The sequence below is a fragment of the Lissotriton vulgaris genome, chromosome 4_1, assembly GCF_964263255.1.
Source record: "Lissotriton vulgaris chromosome 4_1, aLisVul1.2, whole genome shotgun sequence".
NCBI classification, from domain to species: Eukaryota; Metazoa; Chordata; class Amphibia; order Caudata; family Salamandridae; genus Lissotriton; species Lissotriton vulgaris.
In genome coordinates this window covers 760,257,849-760,278,219 of record NC_141691.1, presented here as the reverse complement: position 1 = coordinate 760,278,219, position 20,371 = coordinate 760,257,849, and the positions used below count along the sequence as shown (strand labels likewise).

The window sequence follows — 20,371 nt, the reverse complement described above, 5'->3', positions numbered from 1 at the left end:
TGAAATGTATTACAAATTCCCCTGCGTTAGCAATTCTACCAGCCTGGGGTTGGATCGGAAATAGTGAAACAGATAGTGATGTAAAGAAATCTTAGTGATCTTGGGTTTACTGTTGCCCTCCGAATTTGAAGAGTTTTTGCGCTTCTAGATCAGCTCAATATTCACACAACCTTTGCCACACGAGAAGATGGGCAGGGGACACACACGTGCAATACATACTCAACTGCTACACCAGGGTAGCAAGTAACAGCTTCTTTTGCAACACAGCTTTCTCAAAAATGCTCTGCTGAGCATTTTATGTTAGGCACCACTACCCAGAAAAGGGTAGATAAAGGTACAAGCAGCCAGCTTGAAAGGGTTTGCAATGGTATGTGATCAGTGTGGCTAATTCAGCTAACAGACTGAGCTCTAATTCAGTGGTACACAGATATGAATGCTGAGTGTGCACTTGAAAGACACATTTGGTTTGTACCAGACAACTGGTTTAGGTGGAGTTGTATTTTTGGTGGACTGAGGCAGCGATCAGTGAATGATAATGGGCCAGCCGGTTTTATTTAACAATGAGCAGGAGGGAATTGTCTTGTCTCACGAGCTAAGTGTTATTGAAAGCCTGAGAGGCCCAGTCACTTACAATTTGGTTTCATTTATGACTTATCATTTTACAGAAAAAGTAATAAAACTTGCAGACTTCCATCACTTATAAATCGTATTGTGACCAGTGGCTTAAATCACGTTTGACTGTCTCATAAGAGGGCTGCATAATATATAATTGTCTTAAGGTTCCACACATTTAGGTGGATTAAAGGCGAAACCTAGGATAAACATCCACCATGTTTTATTGTTTTATTTCTCTCTCAGAACCTATCTTTCCCAAGTGATAGCATGCTAATTAAATTAAGAGGGAGCTGCACTTCATCTGGTAAATGTTTTAACGACTTTTCTCCCCTCGCCTCCACCCACGCCCCCCATCCCCTGACTGAGAAACAAAATGGCGGCAACAACTTCCCTTTTAGGTTGCAGCCAGCCAGAGACTTGCTTTTATCCCCCGGATCTGCTGATCCCTAAGTGGATGGAAATGTGTCCCTAGACATACAAATATTTCTGTATTTAATAACTCCCAAACTACAACCAAACAGATTTACATAAAAGTACAAAAAGGGATCGTTCTAGACCAAGATCTGCTTTTCAGCAAAATTTGGTTTAATTCTGTTCAGTGGTCGGGCTGCAGTCATGTTAAAAATATGCAAAATCCCAATAATACTGCATGGAGGAAGAAACTTTTTGGACCCCCCTTTTTCTCTTCCCCGCTTGACGAATCAACCCGAAACGTTCCGAACAGCAGCTGAAGGAACTGGTACACTGGGTTTGAAACTTTCGTGAAGATTCGTCAAACACAGCCACGGTTAAAAGCAAAATCAAAATCGAGTTGTCCTTGGGAAAAGTTGGTCCTAACTATAACAACCTACTGGCTACCGCCAGTAGGTGATAGATAGGTCTCTCCTGAATTCACATCCACTTTGCCTTACAAAAACATGATGGTTGAGTAAGGGACCTGTCTAACCAATGACGTCACCATGTGACACGCGACTCAGGGTTCATAATATTGCCTCTTCACTCTTGTCCAAGGGCACTAGAATAGCTTGCACTCACAACACCTCAAGGTAAATTAATACAATCTTCAACCATGTCTTCCCCAGAATGCCCAATACTAATATCTTCAGCTGGTTGCCAAATGATAAATTAAGAGGAAGCTGCACTTCTTCCGGTAAGTTTGTTAAGACTTTAATCTTTGATCTTTAATCAGTGCGGCGCAGACCATAGCTCCAATTCTCTCTGTGTCCAACCAACAATCTCCGAATTTCCAACAACCCACATTTTACTGCAGGCTCACACCACACAGTACGCATTACCTTTCCTATATCGCAAAAGTTTTACTTACATTGGTCTGTTCTGGCTGTCCTACTAGCTAAACCCATTCCATTTGTTTGGCCCATGTTTTCTATAGCAGCATGTGGATTTCCATTGTGTCCAGCCTATTGTGATGTTTACCCACTCATAACTCCCCTTTAAAGTAGGAGGGCAAGAGTGGAGGAGAAATACCAACAGCCAGGGCATCTGACAAATGACAATGGTCTGCTTTTCATCCCTTCTAGTGGCCCTCGTGTGTGCGTCTCTTCTGCCAGATTCCCCTCCATAGGTTTCTCTTCCAGGCAGTCTCTCTAGAGCCTTGGGGATTAAGCAAATAAAGGCTATTTGGAACCTTGCCAGTACTAATTCCAAGATTGATAATTTATATCTCATTTTCTCCTTTTTCGGTTGGGAGAATACGGAGTAGACAGTGTTTCATTGAGAACTCAGGTATATTGCCCTGGCTGGAGGTAATCCATCGACAACCCCACTCCTCTCCCCCCGAGAGTTCTGTTACTATCTCGCAAGTCTTGTGCAAGAATGTGCCTAGGCCATCTCCACATCGTGGGCATGTAGAGGATCTCCCTGGGTAGATCTTGTTAATCTTCTGCAGTTTCATGTGGGTCTGTTAAAGGTAGTAGAAATGTGTCCGTTTAAATAAGGCACTGCTTAAAGTTCTATTGATTTGGAGAAGCTATCTCCCATTCTTTGTCAATGATGAGATCTTGTAGTTTATACTACCATTGATGCCTGCCTCTCAAAGTGGCTTTCTTCCAGTCTTGCTTCGAGGCTCTGTATAGTTTGGATACCAGTTAACACTCTCCCCCCTATTTCAAACATGGCCTCTAGAGTCGATGCTGGTTTGGGTGCCCTCGAGAACTTGACCTAAATATCCATAGCTATACTAGCCAGTTTGGCACATTAGAGAAAGAGGCCTGGACATCTACCAAATGCTACCTGTGCCTCCGAAAATGTGGTAAACAAACCCACTGGCTACAAGTCACTCAGCATGTTACACACATCTCTCACCTACATACTAACATGTCAGTTATTTGCATAAATGGTCGTTAGGACCAGGTCTTCCACTTCTCACTTCATGGTTAATGCAGCTTGGCCTGTTGTTTTCCAGTATCTTGACTCTTGTATTTCCAAGTGCCTTCTGTGAGAATTGCACACTCTGGTGAAGGTGCTGGATTCACTTATTCAGACTTTAATGAGTGATTGGCATGGCTCCAGCTAATTGTGATCTCTGAATTCAAACTGCATCGAGCAGCCAAGGGAATTAAAGCTGCACTGCCCAATTCGTCACATAATAGTACGGTCAAATAATATTTGATAATATTGCCTACCTCAATGGTCCGCTGCTCATAGACCATACCATACAACAAACAACTCATGGACAGAGAGGCAACAATAGCAGCGAGACAATAAGAAAAACTGTTTTTCTTGAGCCTTCAATGTTGAAGATGTGTGCTATATTATTTTATGAAGTCAGAAAAGTGAAGCCAATGCGTTTCACCTCAAAAGGGCTTCATCAGGGCCAAATTGATCACTCTTAATTCGTCATGGAGTTTGTTAGGGAAAACAGTTTTTCGAAAGTACTAATGGCACATAAATAACCATGCCTTATAACTGGAAGAATCACAATACCGATTCCATACAGGAGTGAGGACCAGTCTGTCCTACCCTGTCGTCTTAATATCCCTAAGGTCAAGGGGATATAGTTTGGTACCCAAGCCATGACGGCCAAACACAATCACTCTAACGGATCCTGATTCCGATATTACGATATCTGCAGACATACATTGTTCAGATTTCGAAGTTTTAAATCTTTGTAATGACACTGTTAATAAAGGCATTACTGGTCAAATAATATGAGTTGTTTCCAGTGATCTGGTCAATCATGTACTTTATGAGGTCATGTGTGAGGTCCTGAGCACTGCACATTTGGCAGAAGATTAAAAATGGGTGCTTTACCTCACCATAACTTACAAAGAGCAGTGTTTTTAGTGGAGTGAGATTTTGCAAAGTATTTTTTAAAAAACATACAAAAACATGCAGCTGCAGGAAACGTCACACTGGCACAATAGTCGGTGGGTATATTGGTGCTGCCTGGCAGACATTGCTTGTCCCCTTGCTGTATGGCTTCGAGATTTGCCCTGCTCCTCGTGCTCACAATCACTGGCATTCTTCTGCCCCCCCCCCCCCCCCCCCCAACCACGCCTACCCTAGAGCACCATTCTTTGCTATCTTTCCCGGAGGCAGCCACAATTTTCAGGTTCAGGATTTTCCAGAGTAGGAAATCGTGACAGAGGTAGGATTTTATGGCTGGCCTTTGCATATTAGGCAAGTCTGGAAACTTCACCTACTTTAACTATGGTTGACGTTTCCAGAATTGGCCAACATGCATGTAAAGCATGAACTTCACCCAACTCTTCGCAATGCCCATGCTCCCCCGAATCCACTAGGCTCAAGCTCTGGTCGTATCCTTCAGGTTCATGGTACAGTGCAGGGCCCGGCATCACACACAGCCTCGGCGGGATGTGAAGGTGCTGAGGCCAGACTTCACTTTGGCAATGAGCAGCCCAGCCCAGCCCTGAACTAATTGCTAGAAAGGTCACCAAGCCCTTTTGCCCTGCACTCGCCAACACTACAATTGCACCACCTGCTCATAAACATATAGTTGGCTAAGTACTGCCTCTTAAACAGCACATTCAGAGCACAGTGTAGTTCTACTTCATGTTAAACGAACAAAATACATCATACCCGCACCTGGCATAATGCACACGTTATCAACTGTATGCAAAAGAAATTGTAAACAGAAAAGGTCAAGGATGATGTGCACATTTGTGACCTGTAGCAGTCACAGCACACGGCTGTACTCAAAGACAACCAGATCAATTTAACAAGAAGATAACACAAGGTAGACCTATAAACAAGATGTTCATATTGTTCCAGCCAGACATTACACCAGGAAGATTATTCTGCCCTGCTGAAATGTAATACACGGACCGCTATTTCTATTGCTCCGCCTATAAAGCATCCAGTGGCGCGCGCTCGTAATCAGGCCAAGCTAAACAATGTGTGTGTGAGCTACGTCACTGCACTCAACCTGTCAACAGGCGCAGCGTGCAGCCGTAAAACGAGCAGCTGACATCATTCCGTACCGCCACCACGGGCGTCACTTAGGCTTCACCAGGCACGGATTGTGGTCTCCATGGAGGTAAGGAATCCCTTCTGAAATTTTAAGCATGAAGTAACAAGTCAGACTGCTACAACAATCGGCATGTCCTATAAAACGCGCGCTCACAATGCTTCTAGTAATTCCTGCTGTTGGTTGCAGTCGGAATCATGTTCAGCCCGTTGGACCCAACATGTTCTCTTCAACCAACAGTAAAATAAATAAAAATACATTACAACAAACACGGGCAAAGACATTAGGTCTGAATTTAATGTGCCAGCGCACAGAATAGAGCGGACAGAGATTACTACAGTTGTAAAGTAGTTCCTCATGCAGTTTAATGCAAACACTATGTTGTGGATATAATAAGTTGGGTCAAAGCTTTATGTTAAGTTTAGTTTATTTTTAGGAGAACCCTGAACCAACCCAACCAGACGCAGCTGGCCAAACTGTCACTGCCCACACCAGAAGATGACCTCACACCTGGAACACTAAGTACATCACAGGTGACATCACCCAGCCTAGCAATAGAACATTCCAATAAAATATAACATATCCCCCATCTTACATTACAATAAAAAACACAAACAAAAGAAAACAAAAACAAAAGAAAGTAATAACACAACAAAGTTAATTCATCATGGTACCTGAAAAGAATATTTTGAAAGGTTTCAAACAGAAGCAACACAATCCCTAAGATACACAGGAGCCCTTCTTCCGCCCGCCTCCCTCAAAACACGAGAAGAGACCAACAACCCATCTCCGCCTCTTCCATCACCACCATCACCAATCGAACTATCAAGCACACACCTGCCCAAACCACCAACACAATCATTTTTCTGAAAATCACCATCAGCCATCATCATCCAAGGCGAGTCTCCAGCTGTTTCATTCTCCACCTGCAAATCCACCTTCGACTTACCATTCATCCTTTGATAGAAAGCAACACGCCTCAAATTCCACGTCTGCCCATTCATCAACTTAACCCAATTTCCACCAACAGCTTTAACCTTAAATGGACCTCTGAACTTATTCAAGAAATTAGTGTTAAGACCAGGCTTAACCATAACCCAACCACCCACTTTGATGAACAATTTTTCAGCTTTCCCATCAGACACAGAGTTATGCATACTTTTAGAGTCAGAACTACTCTGCATCCAAGCTGGAAGCAATTTCGTCCCAGCTACTTTACCACGCATAATCTCAAAAGGACTCGCACCCAAACTACTATTAACAGTTGTCCTGTAAGCCCACAACATCTCAGTTACAGCATCCACCACAGACAAACAAGAGTTGTGTGCCAACTGCATGGTACCCTTCAGCATTCTATTCAGACGCTCCACCAACCCATTCCCCTGTGGGTTGTATAATGAACAACAGGAATGTTTGGCACCGACAGAATTAAAAAACTCCTCCATCTCTGAAGACATTAACTGTGTACCATTATCAGACAGAATGACTGATAGAAAACCCTCTCTTTTGAAAATCTCTGTCAAAACACCATAGTAGCAGCAGTGGTAACCGAACTCATAAAAGCCACTTCAATCCACTTTGACTTAACATCCACCAACACCAAAGCAAATTTCTGACACTGCGGCAAAAATGTAAATGGACCAATAAAAAGTCCAAACAGACCTTTTCCCACACTCGCTCTGCCGAAGCAATATGCTGCGGCTCTTTAGAAACACCCAAACCAACTCTCAACCTCTTCTCAGACTCCCTACAAGCCAAACACCACTCCACCCAATCCTTCACTTCTGCATCCATGTTCGGCCACAAATAATTCTCCTTCAATCTTTTCACCGTCAAGGTTTGCCCCAGATGCCCCCCATGAGCCAAACCAATTAACCTGGAACGCAAACCGCAAGGAGGAACAAATTTATCATTCCTCATGATGGTACCATCAGCAGCCACAGACAGCTCATCCACAATTTTCACAAATGGCCTAACACCCACTGGTAACACATCCTCTCTCCGAGAACCATCCCAGATCATTCGTACAACCCAACTCAAAACTACATCCTCTTGCATATGCTTATACCACGTGTTCTTTTGAATAGCATTCGCATACGACTCCAAAGCATCTTCAACATTCGCTACTACCTCTTCTGATTGTCTGTAAATCCACCAACAAACATTTCTTATCTGGTAAACGCGACAAACAGTCAGCCAACCCTGTTGCGCCATCCAGGCACACACTCAACTTTGCAATCAAACTCTTGTAACTTGACCGCTAACCTCGCTAAACGCCCAGAATAATTCTTAATTCCACCTGGACCCAGAACTTTCAACAAGGGTTTATGGTCTGTACGCAAAGTAAATGGACTCCCCCACAAAAACACCCTAAAGTAGTTGGTTGCCCACGCCGCCGCCAATGCCTCCCTTTCAATCACTGCATAATTTCTTCAATCTCAGTCAATGATCTGGAGGCAAAAGCAACAGTCTTCTCCTCTTTTCCATGTCTCTGTGCGAAAACGGCCCCAATCCCAACAGCACAGGCATCCACAGTCACAACACACTCCAAGCCAGACTTAAATGGAGTCAAAACCCCAGCATTTGTGATATCATGTTTAACCAAGTCAAAAGCTTCCTGCTGTTGTACCTCCCAAACAAACTTCCTACCACGTCTCAACAACTCTCTCAATGGCTCAGTCTTCCGTGCAAAATCAAACACAAACTTGGCATAATATTCCATAAAGGATCTTAAGGAATCTCTATCATGTGGAGGTCGGGCATTGACAATAGCACTTACCAAATTCTCTTTTGGTTTAATTCCCTCACTGGTGACCAAGTGATCTAAATACTCGACTTCTCTAGTGAAGAACTTACACTTCTCCCTACGCAATGTCAACACCGCCTTAGCCATGCACCCTAGAACTTTGGCTAAGGACAGATTATGTTACTCTTCACTTGCCCCAAACACCAACACATCATCTTGAAACCCAATTGCTTTCTTCACACCTGCAAGAATTGTGTTCATCAATCTTTGAAATACACTCGCTGCAGAACATAAACCAAAGGGAAGCCTACAAAACTGGAATGTACCCTCGCCAGTAACAAATGAAGTTACATTTCTAGACTGCGAGGCTAAGTTAACTTGATGATATGCACTCCGCATATCCAGTTTTGTAAAAAACTTTGCACCATTACAACATCAAGACCAATTCATTAATGTTCGGAAGCATAAATCTGTTCATGATTACATTCTCATTTAAACTTGTTAAGTCCACACAGAATCTTAGTGAACCATCTGCCTTCTTGGTAATAACCACCGGAGACAACCAAGCTGTAGCTTCAACCGGTTCTATCACTTTGTCATCTAACAACTGTTGAATAATTTCTTTGACCTTTGGTCTTGCCGCCATGGGAACCCTTCTCGCCACATGTTTCCCTGGAACATAATTCTTCCTCAACTTTATTTCATGTTCATAACCATTGAATTGACTTAATCTGGGTTCAAAGACAGCCTTATTTTGTTCCAAAATATCATCCAAACTCAGATTGTCCACAGCCAACACCGGAACATCTGATCTCGGATCAACCGTTATGCCCAGGTCAAATTGATGTGGCCAACCCAAGATAGGCGGACCTTCCTCAGCCACATACAGCTTCCCTTGTGTAGCTCTTCCTTGAAAACAAGTATCAGCGTCCAAACATCCCAGGACATTTATATCATTGCCTTGGTAATATTTCAACACAACATCCGTTGAAATAAATATAGTTTCTGGTCAAGTCTCTTTAAACAGAACTTGTGGAACAATGCTGTAGAGTGATCCAGTATCCACTATAAGCGACACTTTCTTCCCATTGATTTCAAAATCTGCTTTAGGACGCACCCTCTTCCGCTCATCTCTCACAACTCCTGCAACTTCTCCTCCACTATCAACAACTATAACCCTATACGAAGCTTGTGCCACTTCCACAGCATTCCCTTTATTGTCTTGCTGCTTACACATTCTCGCCAAATGTCCTCTCTTCCAAAACTTTAAACAGTCTTTTCCTACTGCGAAGCACAATTTCGAATCTGCTAGATGGTAGCTACTTCCGCATCTTGTACACTACTTGACACCACCTTTTGCAGACACTTTGCTCCATTGCCTCTGAAACCTACTCTTTCCACTTGCAACAGCACCACCCTGAAATTTACTCTTTACAGCAATAATTGTGTCAGTGTCATCATCCAGAACCGCCACATCATCATCCTTCACTTTATTCGAGGTGATCTACATTTCCCTCATACATTTTTCAGACTCCTCCACAACCTTGGCAATAGCTATGGCATCCTTGAGTGTTGGATTGCTAGCCGCCCAGAGCCTCTCTTGAGTCTTTTTGCTAGCACATTGAACAATTAATTGATCCCTTATCATTTCTTCTTGCATCTATCGAAACTGGCACTTCGCCGAAAGCTCCCTTAACCTCACAATGAAATCATCAATAGATTAATTCGCACGTTGAGGCTGTGTGTAAAACTTATGTCGCCTCATCACCACATTAACTTGATTCGAAAATTTCTTTTGCAATCTCAATACTGCCTCCTTATACACATCCTCCATTGCACCTCCTTACGCATTTCCTTCTAGTGGCAAATATTTAAAAATATGCTGTCCTTCCTTTCCTAAAGACCCTAACAACAAGGCCTTCTTCCTAACGGGAGGAAACTTTGTGCCATCCAACGCTATTAAGTAATTCTCAAAACTCTCTATCCACTCCTTACATTCAATTGACGGCTCTCCAGGTGCCATCAAAAAGGGTAAAGGAACTGCAATTGCATTGCTGACATCCATTTTCCCGACTTATGTTAAGTTTAGTTTATTTCTAGGAGAACCCTGAACCAACCCAACCAGACGCAGCTGGCCAAACTGTCACTGCCCACACCAGAAGATGACCTCACACCTGGAACACTAAGTACATCACAGGTGACATCACCCAGCCTAGCATAGAACTTTCCAATACAATATAACACACTCAAGTGGAGGTGATAGGCTAATCTGAATCAGAAAATAGCATTAGGCAAGAGATAAATGCCTCGAGCAAAGATGCAATTGTCAACGTTTCAAGTCCATGGTCTAAACAAGTTGGTTAAAAATAATGAGCCCAGGACTGGAAGGGGCAGACCCAAAGCCCACTCTATGTGTATAGTTAGCAATAGGTGACTCACAGTGTATCTGTTAAAACCCTAAGCTAAAAAGATCCAACTGCCAGGTGCCTTTTTATCAACTGGTCATTTTTTAAAACGCACAACAGCCCCGGCCAAACTAGCCAGTCTGACACTCTGGCATCACCGGGTAGGCTGAGGGGGTTGTTTACTGACTCCCTTCAGAATGGCGCTGGTTTGAACACCTTTGCTATTGCTCATTCTGGTTTCCAGTACAGTACCAACTACATTAATTGGACTGTACACTGTCCTTCTTCCATTCTTTCACAGTGGAGATTATCCTTTCAGTAGTTATTTCAGGGTTCTTCAAAGAAGCCATAACTACTTGAAGCCTGACTCACAAAACGTTTATGAGTAGTTGAGTCTTACTCCGGTCTTTGATGAGATTGGCATCTGAATATACATCTTTTATCTACAAAGCACTTTCAGTGAGAAGCTGTATCTTAATCCAGTTGTAGGCATGATTTACCCATGCATTATCACGAGTAAGATAGGATTAATTACTGCACATCTCCCTCTGTGACATAACAATGACACCAACAGGGATAGTGACATACTGCTATTTTTCCTTATCCGTTTTTGTGTTTTTTCCCCACTGTGTCTAATTTAACTCTCTTTAGTCAAATAAATGCCACTCACAGGGTGTGGTTTTATTTTTATCTACTCTAAATGTATACAACTCACAACTTAAACTTACGTAAAGCAAATATAGACCCAGTGTTGGCCCAAAGAACATCCTGACTGCAAAAAGAAAGTCAGATACAGACCTTTTACTATAAATTTGCTCTATTGATTAATTTTCTTTAGATGGTACTAAACTGACCCTGAGGATCAAACAAGTTAACGAACAGGCTTCTTGAATGTAGTATATATTGATTACATTTAAAAGTGTTCTTTATTTATGACGTATTGCTTTATGTTGGTGGATGAAATGATAGTCTGGGCTTCTCCTACCATTGTCATTGAGTGGTTTGAATCTGAGGTAGCCACACCGTCCACGTCTTGGGCAGCTTCTCCAAATAAGTCTATTTAGCTTACCTCATTTTGTGTAGTTCTGTCACTACACTGAATAGAAGTAGAGTAAGAAGTGGGAGGAGAACAGGCAGCATATGGTGGTTATTCAGTCATAGAAGATGCATGGTGGAAGACAGGTGCCCCTAAAAACAAGTGTTACAGAAGAATCCATAGGAGCAAAATAGATATAGTTGACCGGTATCCTCGTCGTTACATTGGGACATGACTGACAGTGGCAGGGACCCACACACCTTTCAACTTCTCTGATCATCAGAATGCTTAAGGAACAATAGGATACATTTTTCCTCCCACAACCTTATTTATTTATAAAGTTTTATATAGCGCGAACAAGATCCTGAAGGATAACAGAGCGCTTTACAATATGAATGGGAGGAATCACATAAATGCAATATCAACATCCGAGCAAGTGAGCGTATCCCTCTTTGGGTAAGAATTTGTTCATAATGAATCGGTTAGCTTTCAATTTGAAAGCCTTTGTTGTAGAGATTCTGCGTACTTCCGGTGGAAGAGAGTTCCAAATCTTTGGTGCAGCGCCGGAGAAGGCTTGGTGACAAGTTTTTTATGTTAAGGAGGAGTGGTTTTAGGAGGAAAGTAGTGGCACTTATTGAGGCTCTAAAACCACAGGATAGTTCAAGTTTTTGCGCAAGGTACCTGGAAGTATTGAGGCGAAGGGCTTTGTGAGACAGAACAGTAATCTTCAACTAAATTTGAGCTTCGTATGGTAGCCAATTGAGAGAATTTAGGACTTGGGATATATGATAGTATAGTTTGGTGCCTGTGACCAGTCTAGCCGCCGCGTTCAGAGTTGACCTTAGTGGAGCCAGGGCGTATTTGGGAAAGCCACAGAGGGTAGCGCTGCCATAGTCAAGCCTCGTCAAGACAAGCGCTTGGACCACCTGCTTGAAATCATTTAGTGGAAGGAAAGGTTTGATATTTCTGGGTGACCTCAACAAACGGTTTGCTCCCTTACATACATTGCTGATATGGTTTTTCATATTCAGGTGCTTGTCTATGGAGACTCCAAGGGATTTGGCCGAGTCTATGATGAGAGGAGAGGAGTACAATTGAAAGCAGTGAGGTGACTCATCCATAGATCTATGTTGGGGATGTGGTTCGGAGGGGAGATGAGCAGGAATTGTGTTTTGGAAGTGTTAAGCAGGAGATGGTTCTCCGTTAACCAGTTTTGAGTAGACAGTAGTGTTAAGGGAGATGATGTTTTCCAAGGATGAGATTTTCAAATAGAGTTGCGTGTCGTCCGCATACATGTCGAAGAGAATTTTCATGAAGTTTAATGAGTTAGCGAGAGGTTCCAGGAAAAGGGACCCCCATGAGTACAGGAGAGAGAGTGGTTTGCCTTGACTCTTTGTGATGTGTGATGTAGGAAAGACGAGAACCATTGTAACACCTGATCAGCAAAACCCATTCTATTTTGCAGGATGGATAGGAGGTTATCATTATTAACTGTGTCTGAAGCGGAGGAAAGGTCAAGGAGAATCAAGAGGCAGGATTCGTTTTTGTCAAGCATTTTTAAATTGTCATCCATGACGTGGGTGAGAGCTGATTCGGTGCTGTGTCCCTTCCTGAAGCCAGACTGATGTTGGTCCAGAAGTTGATAGTTCTCTACATGAGCACAAAGTTGAGATTGAACACATTTTTCTCGAAGTTTCGCTAGTGTGGGGATGTAGGAAATGGGGTGGAAATTATTCAGATCAGATTTGTCAGCGTTCGTTTTTTTAGAATAGGTGAAACCTGGGCTGCTTTTAGGCAACTGGGGATCGTGCCTTGTGAAAGAGAAGCATTTACTGTCCTTGTCCAGGTGGGGATGAGTGCATTCTTGATTTCTTTGAAGATATACACAACAATAATTGAAAAGAGGGTCTAAGGGCAGGTTTAACGACTGACCAGGTACACGCCCCGAACTCAATATCAAAACACCAGATTGTACCTAGTAGTCAAGGGAGTAAGTTATTCACCATGGACCACAAGACAAATACCATACAGATAACACCCGTGGGAACACACCATGCAAATTTTTATGTAGTGTTGGCCGAGTAAGGGCTCAAGGACGTATGGAAAAAATTCCCATCAGAAGCCACACTGTACTGCCCTCTTTTGCATCATTTGGGTTCTCCTCGCCCAGGAGACAAAACAAAACGGCCGGTCAGATGTTACCGTGACCGAAAAAGAGATGGGGATGAGTGCATTCTTGATTTCTTTGAAGATAGCCAGGGGAAACAAGTCACTGAAGTGGATGGAGGGGTTGATATTCTGAAGAATCTTGTGGATGTCCTTTTCACTAAATGGGGTAAAGGTACCCCACAACGCATTGTTCTTGGTGGTCGATTTGTCCTTATCAAAGGGGTCAAGGGGGGAGGCGGCACCTGAGGGAGGCAATAGAGCCTTCTTAGAGCCGAGGTCAGCAGAGATGAGTCTTGATTTCTCCGAGAAGAAAGCGGCTAGATCATCGCATGAGGGTGGGCAGCCATCAAGTTCAGAGTGGTTTGGACCAACGACTGATTGCTGTTTGACCAATTTGAACAGTTTCTTGGGGCTGTTTGCCACTTGATCCAGTTGGTGTCTGAAGTAGTAAGCCTTGGCACTCTTGATTTGTTTATTGTAGAGGCTACTGACATCTCTAAGGAGTTTTAGTTGGTCCGAGGAAGGATTGGATCGACAGGACCGTTCAACTGCCCTGAGGTTGAGTTGTTCATTGTTTAAGTTGCCATTATACCACGGTTTGGATATTTTAGTTGAGGCATTTTTGTGTTGGAGTGGTGCAATTTCATCCATGATGTTGGAAATTGTCGAATTGTAGGCGTCGGTGAGTGCTTGCACCTCAACCAAGTCAGCTTGGGCGGAGAGAGCAGATTTACATTGGGCAGCTTCGTCAGAGTTTATTGATCCGAGGTCTCTTTTCCATATCTTTGATTTCAAAGGTTAAGCCTTCCTCATCAATCCCTCCCTGTTAATGTAAAAGAGGATGCTACCTGTGTTCCGAATTTGTTTAATCATGCTCACACATCCAAGCCACTTTTCCTTTTCTCATTTTGGGATTCTTCTTGCCCCAGCACACTTCTGCAAAATGCCATACTCTAACACATAACGTGCACTCTTTACCAACTGCTGGGCAAACGTTTGAGGTAGCAAAATACATATTGTTTCCATATTTGTAAAATGCTCAGTCTTCTTTAGCTCGCCTATACTCTACCTGGTTACAAGACCCACTAATACAGCAAGTTCATGTCATTTTAATTCATTGACAGTCCACGTCAGATTCTGAGATTGCTTAAAGCCTTTAGCAGTTGCTATGGTATTTGGTAAATCGTGAGCCCTCAGAAACCAAGAGCGGCTGGTATTGGGGAAAACAGGTGGGGTGGGGGGTTGGGTTAACGGGTACAACGGAGATAAAAAAAAATGCTCAAAAGAGGCGGGGTAGTGAGAGGGACAACAAATACAAAAAAACAAAAACAAAAACAAAAACTTACCTGCTGCCCTCCAGCATGACATCTTGCTCTTCTGCTCCTCTCCGCAGCTCCAGGCAGGCACAGACTCCCAGCCTGTCCTGCGGCCAATCCTGAAGCTCAGGATCGGTCTGAGCGCCGATGATATGCGCTCCAGGACAAACTAGGACTCTGTGCCTGCTCTCTCCAACCCCAGCAATGCAGCTGGGGTTGGAGAGGGGTCACTGCGCAAGAGATTTTTGTCCTTCCTAAGACACCGCCCTAAACCACATGGGCAGTGTAGGTAGAGCCCACCACTCCCCTCCAGCCGATCATAGCCCTGGACCAGTCCTACGTCAAGCCCAAAGCTACACAAGAAACACAAGGGGGGGGGGGTTTGGGTGCGGAAGTGGACGGGGAGGGGCCGCCGTTGCCAGAACTCATTATCGATCTTGTACTTTTTTACTTCTGGTATTTACTATGATCTGGTCCTTTGCCATTATATTCTATATAGTATTGAAATACCAGGACATGAATGAAGCACTTAATACTTTCAAAAACACATTGAAAATTCTGCTTCTTGTGGTGGCCAGGTATACAATTCCCCCTTCCATCTCTTCCACTGCATTGGAGGTTCCCCTTTGCTTTGAAAGAAATTAGGAGGGGTAATCAAACTGCATTTTACACCTCAGTTTATAATAAATGGATTATAGTATATTACATTAAAACTATATAAAGAATGCAAAACAAACACTTTGGTTGTAGTGTGAGTTACTATGTGTATAAATATATCACAGACAAAACGTCCCCAGATGTGCTTCAAATTGAGAACCATGGAAGAAATGCTAGCAATGACAGTATGAGTCTCTGTGAACATCACAGAAAGGCTTTTCCTGGGTGTTCTTCAAGCTTCATTTTAATGTGTGCACATCGCAGCTGTCTCATTTGGTTTCCTGTTTTAATGATTCAATTTGATTTTCTGCTAGCAAATGTGTGCACATCACAGGTGAACATGTTGATGTGCTTCAATCATCACAGCCAAATTTTTTCTGAATTTCGTATTTCACTCTTAATATTGAATCGGATGCACTTAAAAAATGTGTGTACAACAGATGAGAATGTCGTTTAGAAAAAAGCTTTATAACACAAGAAAAATGTATTAACTAAGTATGCATTCTATTCTCGATAGAAACTTGCTTGATCTGTTGACACACCGCATTTGGAGATGCGGGATAGGTGGGTTTGACGTGATGCAGGCTCTATGGAACTGTCCAAACTTAGTGGCTTTGGGGAGGAAGTGTGGTCTACCTTGGGGAACTGGAGGAGGCCCTCAACCAGATTGTCTCTCCTACAAGATACGACCGATGGCGATATACCCACTAAACATGGGAAATGGTGGCTGGTGACGGGACTAGCTACCACCAAACTATGCATTCTTCAGCAATGGCGAACCCTGCGGTCCCAACTGGGGTGACTGGCTTATAGAACTGGCAAAAGAGTGCAAACGGATCATTTATAAGGTGAAACCCCAATTGGATATTTACATCAGAGTTGGAAACCCATTTGACTCTGGCGGGGGATAGGGGGATACTGAGGTAAGGGTTAGTCACTGCCTTATCATACCGGGGAATGGCCGTCTTAGTCGCCTCAATTTATCTATTGGTGTCTTTTCCCGGTTTATTACCTCATTGTGGATGAAGTTCCTTGCCTTTCCACACCTTCCCTTGTTGAAACCTACTGACATTAGTTTGTATTATGCATCATGGGGTGTTTCTTCATGTGCATTGATAATACAGGTTTGCTTGTTTTCTGTAATCGGAGCAATTGCAGTCTCAATATGCTTCTAGGTTTACAGTAAAACTCTCCTGATGTACAGTATTAATTTTTTTTTGCACATTGCGCTTCAAATGGAAGCAAGTCCAAAACTACCATCCAGTGACCTGGGTCCAGGGCAGACAAGACATGAACGAGAGTATGCATTTTGAACTTAATCTTCTTGAGGAAGAAATTGAAAGGGTGTAGGTCCAGGTTAGGACGAAAGCCTCCATCTTTCTTGGGCACCGAAAAGTAACGAAAATAGCAACCATGGCCTACTTCTGGCATGGGGACGCTCTATGGAGCCCTTTGCCAAGACAGCCAACAGAGGAAGATGGTCCATCGTCAGCCTGTCGCAAGCAGGTGGCATGGGTGGAGGGCTAATCACAAAGGAGAGGGAGTAGCCCCCCGGGAAACCCTGCAAAACCCATTGGTCTGATGTGATAAGACTGCCAGTGGTGCAGGTGATGGCGGATCCTGCCGCCCACTGGGTGCCCATGATAAGGGTGTAGACTAGATGGGCTTGGAGGCTGAGACGGGGCAGTGGGCTGGGCCGACCGCCTGACCCACAAAGACTGTGGGTACAGCGTCCTCAGCCAGGTAGAGGCTGTGGAGCTTGTACAACGCAGTGGCTGGGCAGGTACAGACATGGCTTAAAGCCCTCCATGGTCACGAAGAAGTGAAAGACAGATTGGGGGTGACTAGGGGCCATGGGAAGGCCCAAAGACCTAGTCGTAGTTCTGCTGTCCTTGAAGCGCTCCAGCGCTGAATCCGCCTGGTCTCCGAAGACGTGAGCCATCAAAGGCCATGTCTATAAGAAACGCTTGGACATCTACACAAGTTACGTCCTACCCACACAGCGCCAGCAGCAACTGACCAGTGAGAGTTCTAGAGCAAATCAAACTAGATGAAAGCTCTAGAATGACTGGCGCTGGTACAAATCTATTTGTGGATCCAAGGGGCCCAACTGGGGCTGAGGTGGGAGCCGACGGCGTGGATTCAGTAGGGGCCCCTACCACACCCACGGGGCCTGAAGGTGCACCAGCAGGAGCGGACCGCTCATATATGAGGCGCATGGCCTCATAACACTCTTGAAGTTGAGCGAGAGGGTCGCAGGGGCTCCCAGAAATTCAGGGAAGCACAGAGCTGACAGATGCACTGGCTCACAACCGAGCCATGCCTTGAATGCAGACACTCCCTCATCTTAACGGAAGAGGTAAAGTCAAAGACCTCTTCAACTTCCGTCTTACAATGGGACTTACTCGAATAGCCCGATGACTGAAAGTGCCACGAAGAATTAATTCTCTGTGGCTGCTCCGGGGACCTTCCCCTCAACCAGGATCATAATCATTGCTGAGTCGCGCATCGAGCTGCAAGGAGCTTGAGGGGTCGCTCCTTCAAGGCATTCGGGTTCATGGCATTCGGAGCAGGCCTTTGGAACGTGCTCACACTCGAGGCACCAAAGGCATACCAGATGCAGGTTCATTACAGGCACCGCAAAGCTTGAAGCCGGCCTTCCGGGATGACAACTCTGCCACACCAGGAGATCATCTCCAAAAACACTTCGACTAAAGTCAAAAAAAGTTATGTCAAAAATTACTAAGGGGAAGTTCTCTCTGGATCTGCGCTGACTAGCATGGAAAGAAAAGAACTGACATCAGTGCGGTGGGATGACACCTATATAGGCACCACACACGTCTCACAGACGGACGATGCCACGCGGAGCCGATCTACGCCACCTACCGGTGCACAGGGGTACTGCTTTCTGGATCCTGTCTGACGCCTGAGGATAATTTTAAGGTAAGGAATCTGCAGCTGGAAGTCTATTGGATGAGAAACGAAACAAAAACATCCCTTAAGGTTTGAAAGAATGCGTTAGTGATTAAAAGTTGAACTTGATACCTAGATAGGCCACAGATGTTTCAACATTCTTTTCTTGTGTTTATGCAGAATGTATATATTGCTCTGTGATCCCCTCAACAATGAAACCCTTAAGGAGATTCGTAAAATGGCCTCACTCCTTAAAAGCTTTAACTGAAGCCCTGACTCAACTGCACAACTATAACTACCTGCCAGCTGAATCAATCCATAGCACGCAAACACCTCTAACAGCTGTCACTCAACTACATAGCTTCTTAACCACGAAATAAACCTTGGGACCCGGACCATGTCCCTTCAACTCTGACAAGTCCACTCTCTTGTTCAACTAAATATAACCCTACAGGTTCCAGCAACAGTTCCATTTTTAAGCACACTTTCAGTATGATTCGCTTTATGCACTTTATACGTGCACAATGATCAGTTGTGTATTACAGAAGCAAAAGGACATTCCCACAATTGTGAAATTCTCACAGGGACACACGTAATCCTTGGAGCTTAAAGTGTTCTATTCCCCATCTCTCTTTTCCTACACTTGTGTCGCTGTAAAAGTATTTAGCATTTGTGACTCATCCCACACATTTAGCAGGAGTTAAATCTGAACTTCCCCTGCAGCCACACACATAAAAATAACTTGCTATAACTTCAACAATTTAAATGAGGTTAAACTGGTGCAGAAAAACATTCATGGAAAACAGGCATAATAGGAAATACCTAGGCAGGTTCTTTTTAATCCATCCTAATGCATAATTGCTCAAATCCATGCAAAATGTGTGTTTACCAAATGCAGTAAAAGGTAGTCAAAAATAACAGGGTACGTGTTTGGTGCTTCCCAATGAGTTACCCCACTCCAAAAACTGTTTGCAGAAGAATGACCACAGCACACTTCGTGTGGAGAAGTGTGGCTCACTGGTTAGAGCAGGCAGACCCTGAAGCAGAGGTCAGACCCGGGACCAGGGTTCAATTCCCGACGCGGCAGGGTCTTGAGCACCAATGTCCACGGACTCGATAATTCTCGCTTCGGTGCCTGACCTAATCAAGGGTTCACACTCTGCAACTCTGGGCATTAAGCTTGCTTAATCTCCACAATGGCCCCCCGCGGCGGGATGCCTGACTTTCACCTTGGGGATGCCCTGCAGGGGCTATCTCACAGGGAAAAGCCAGGACGGGTTCCCAAGGCAAGCGCTTGGAGACCCCTGGGTTATAAGCGCTATATAAATCCAACATACAATACAATACAATACAATACAATCCGAATTCCTTATCCTTAGCTATCGCCAGCATGCTAATAGTGGGCTGGAGCAAGAACAAGTGTAAGCAGCAGGGTTCAACCATAACATGCTCCTAAAACCAAAGAAACTGTTACCCTCCGTGGACCCAGCCTTCATACTAATGAGGCCACCAAACCCTGATGATGCCAGCAAAGGACACCTTCTGGTCAGGTCTGCTCCCCGGAGTTAAAACAATAGTCTTCTCATCTCAAAATGTAACAGATCGAAAGAAAACCTATTTTAGGGAACTCATTAGGAGAGCCTTAGCGACTGACGTGATCCTTACTGGGTGCCTGCTGGTGTATTAGAAATATAATTTTATTCATTCATTAACAAGCCAATATCGCAAACCTTGATTGGAACCAAATAAAGGATTTCAGGTTTGGAACCCATGAGTGTCACCCGGCTGGAAAGCCAACAAGCAGGTACTTCTGTTATAAAAGGCTGCATTCAGTACACCAACATGGTTACAATGGACTTTGAAGAAAAAATTGTTTGGTGGACAGAGCAGTCCAGAAGAAGACATCTGTGGTTCCCAATTCATAATTTAACAGCCACTAAGCACCCAGTATGCTTCAATGAAAGGATATTTGAAGAATACTTTATAAAAATATATATTCTATTACTCCTATCACCCAGCAGACCCAGTTGTGATAGAGGGCTCTTTAATTGTGCTACTACAAACCAA

At 43.9% G+C, this 20,371-nt stretch overlaps 1 protein-coding gene across 2 annotated transcripts in view; it reads right to left on the bottom strand.

Moving 5' to 3' along the window:
- The window catches only part of WRNIP1 (WRN helicase interacting protein 1), a 488,996-nt gene that overhangs the window by 95,284 nt on the left and 373,341 nt on the right, over positions 1-20,371 (bottom strand). The gene's annotated exons all lie outside the window — the stretch shown is intronic.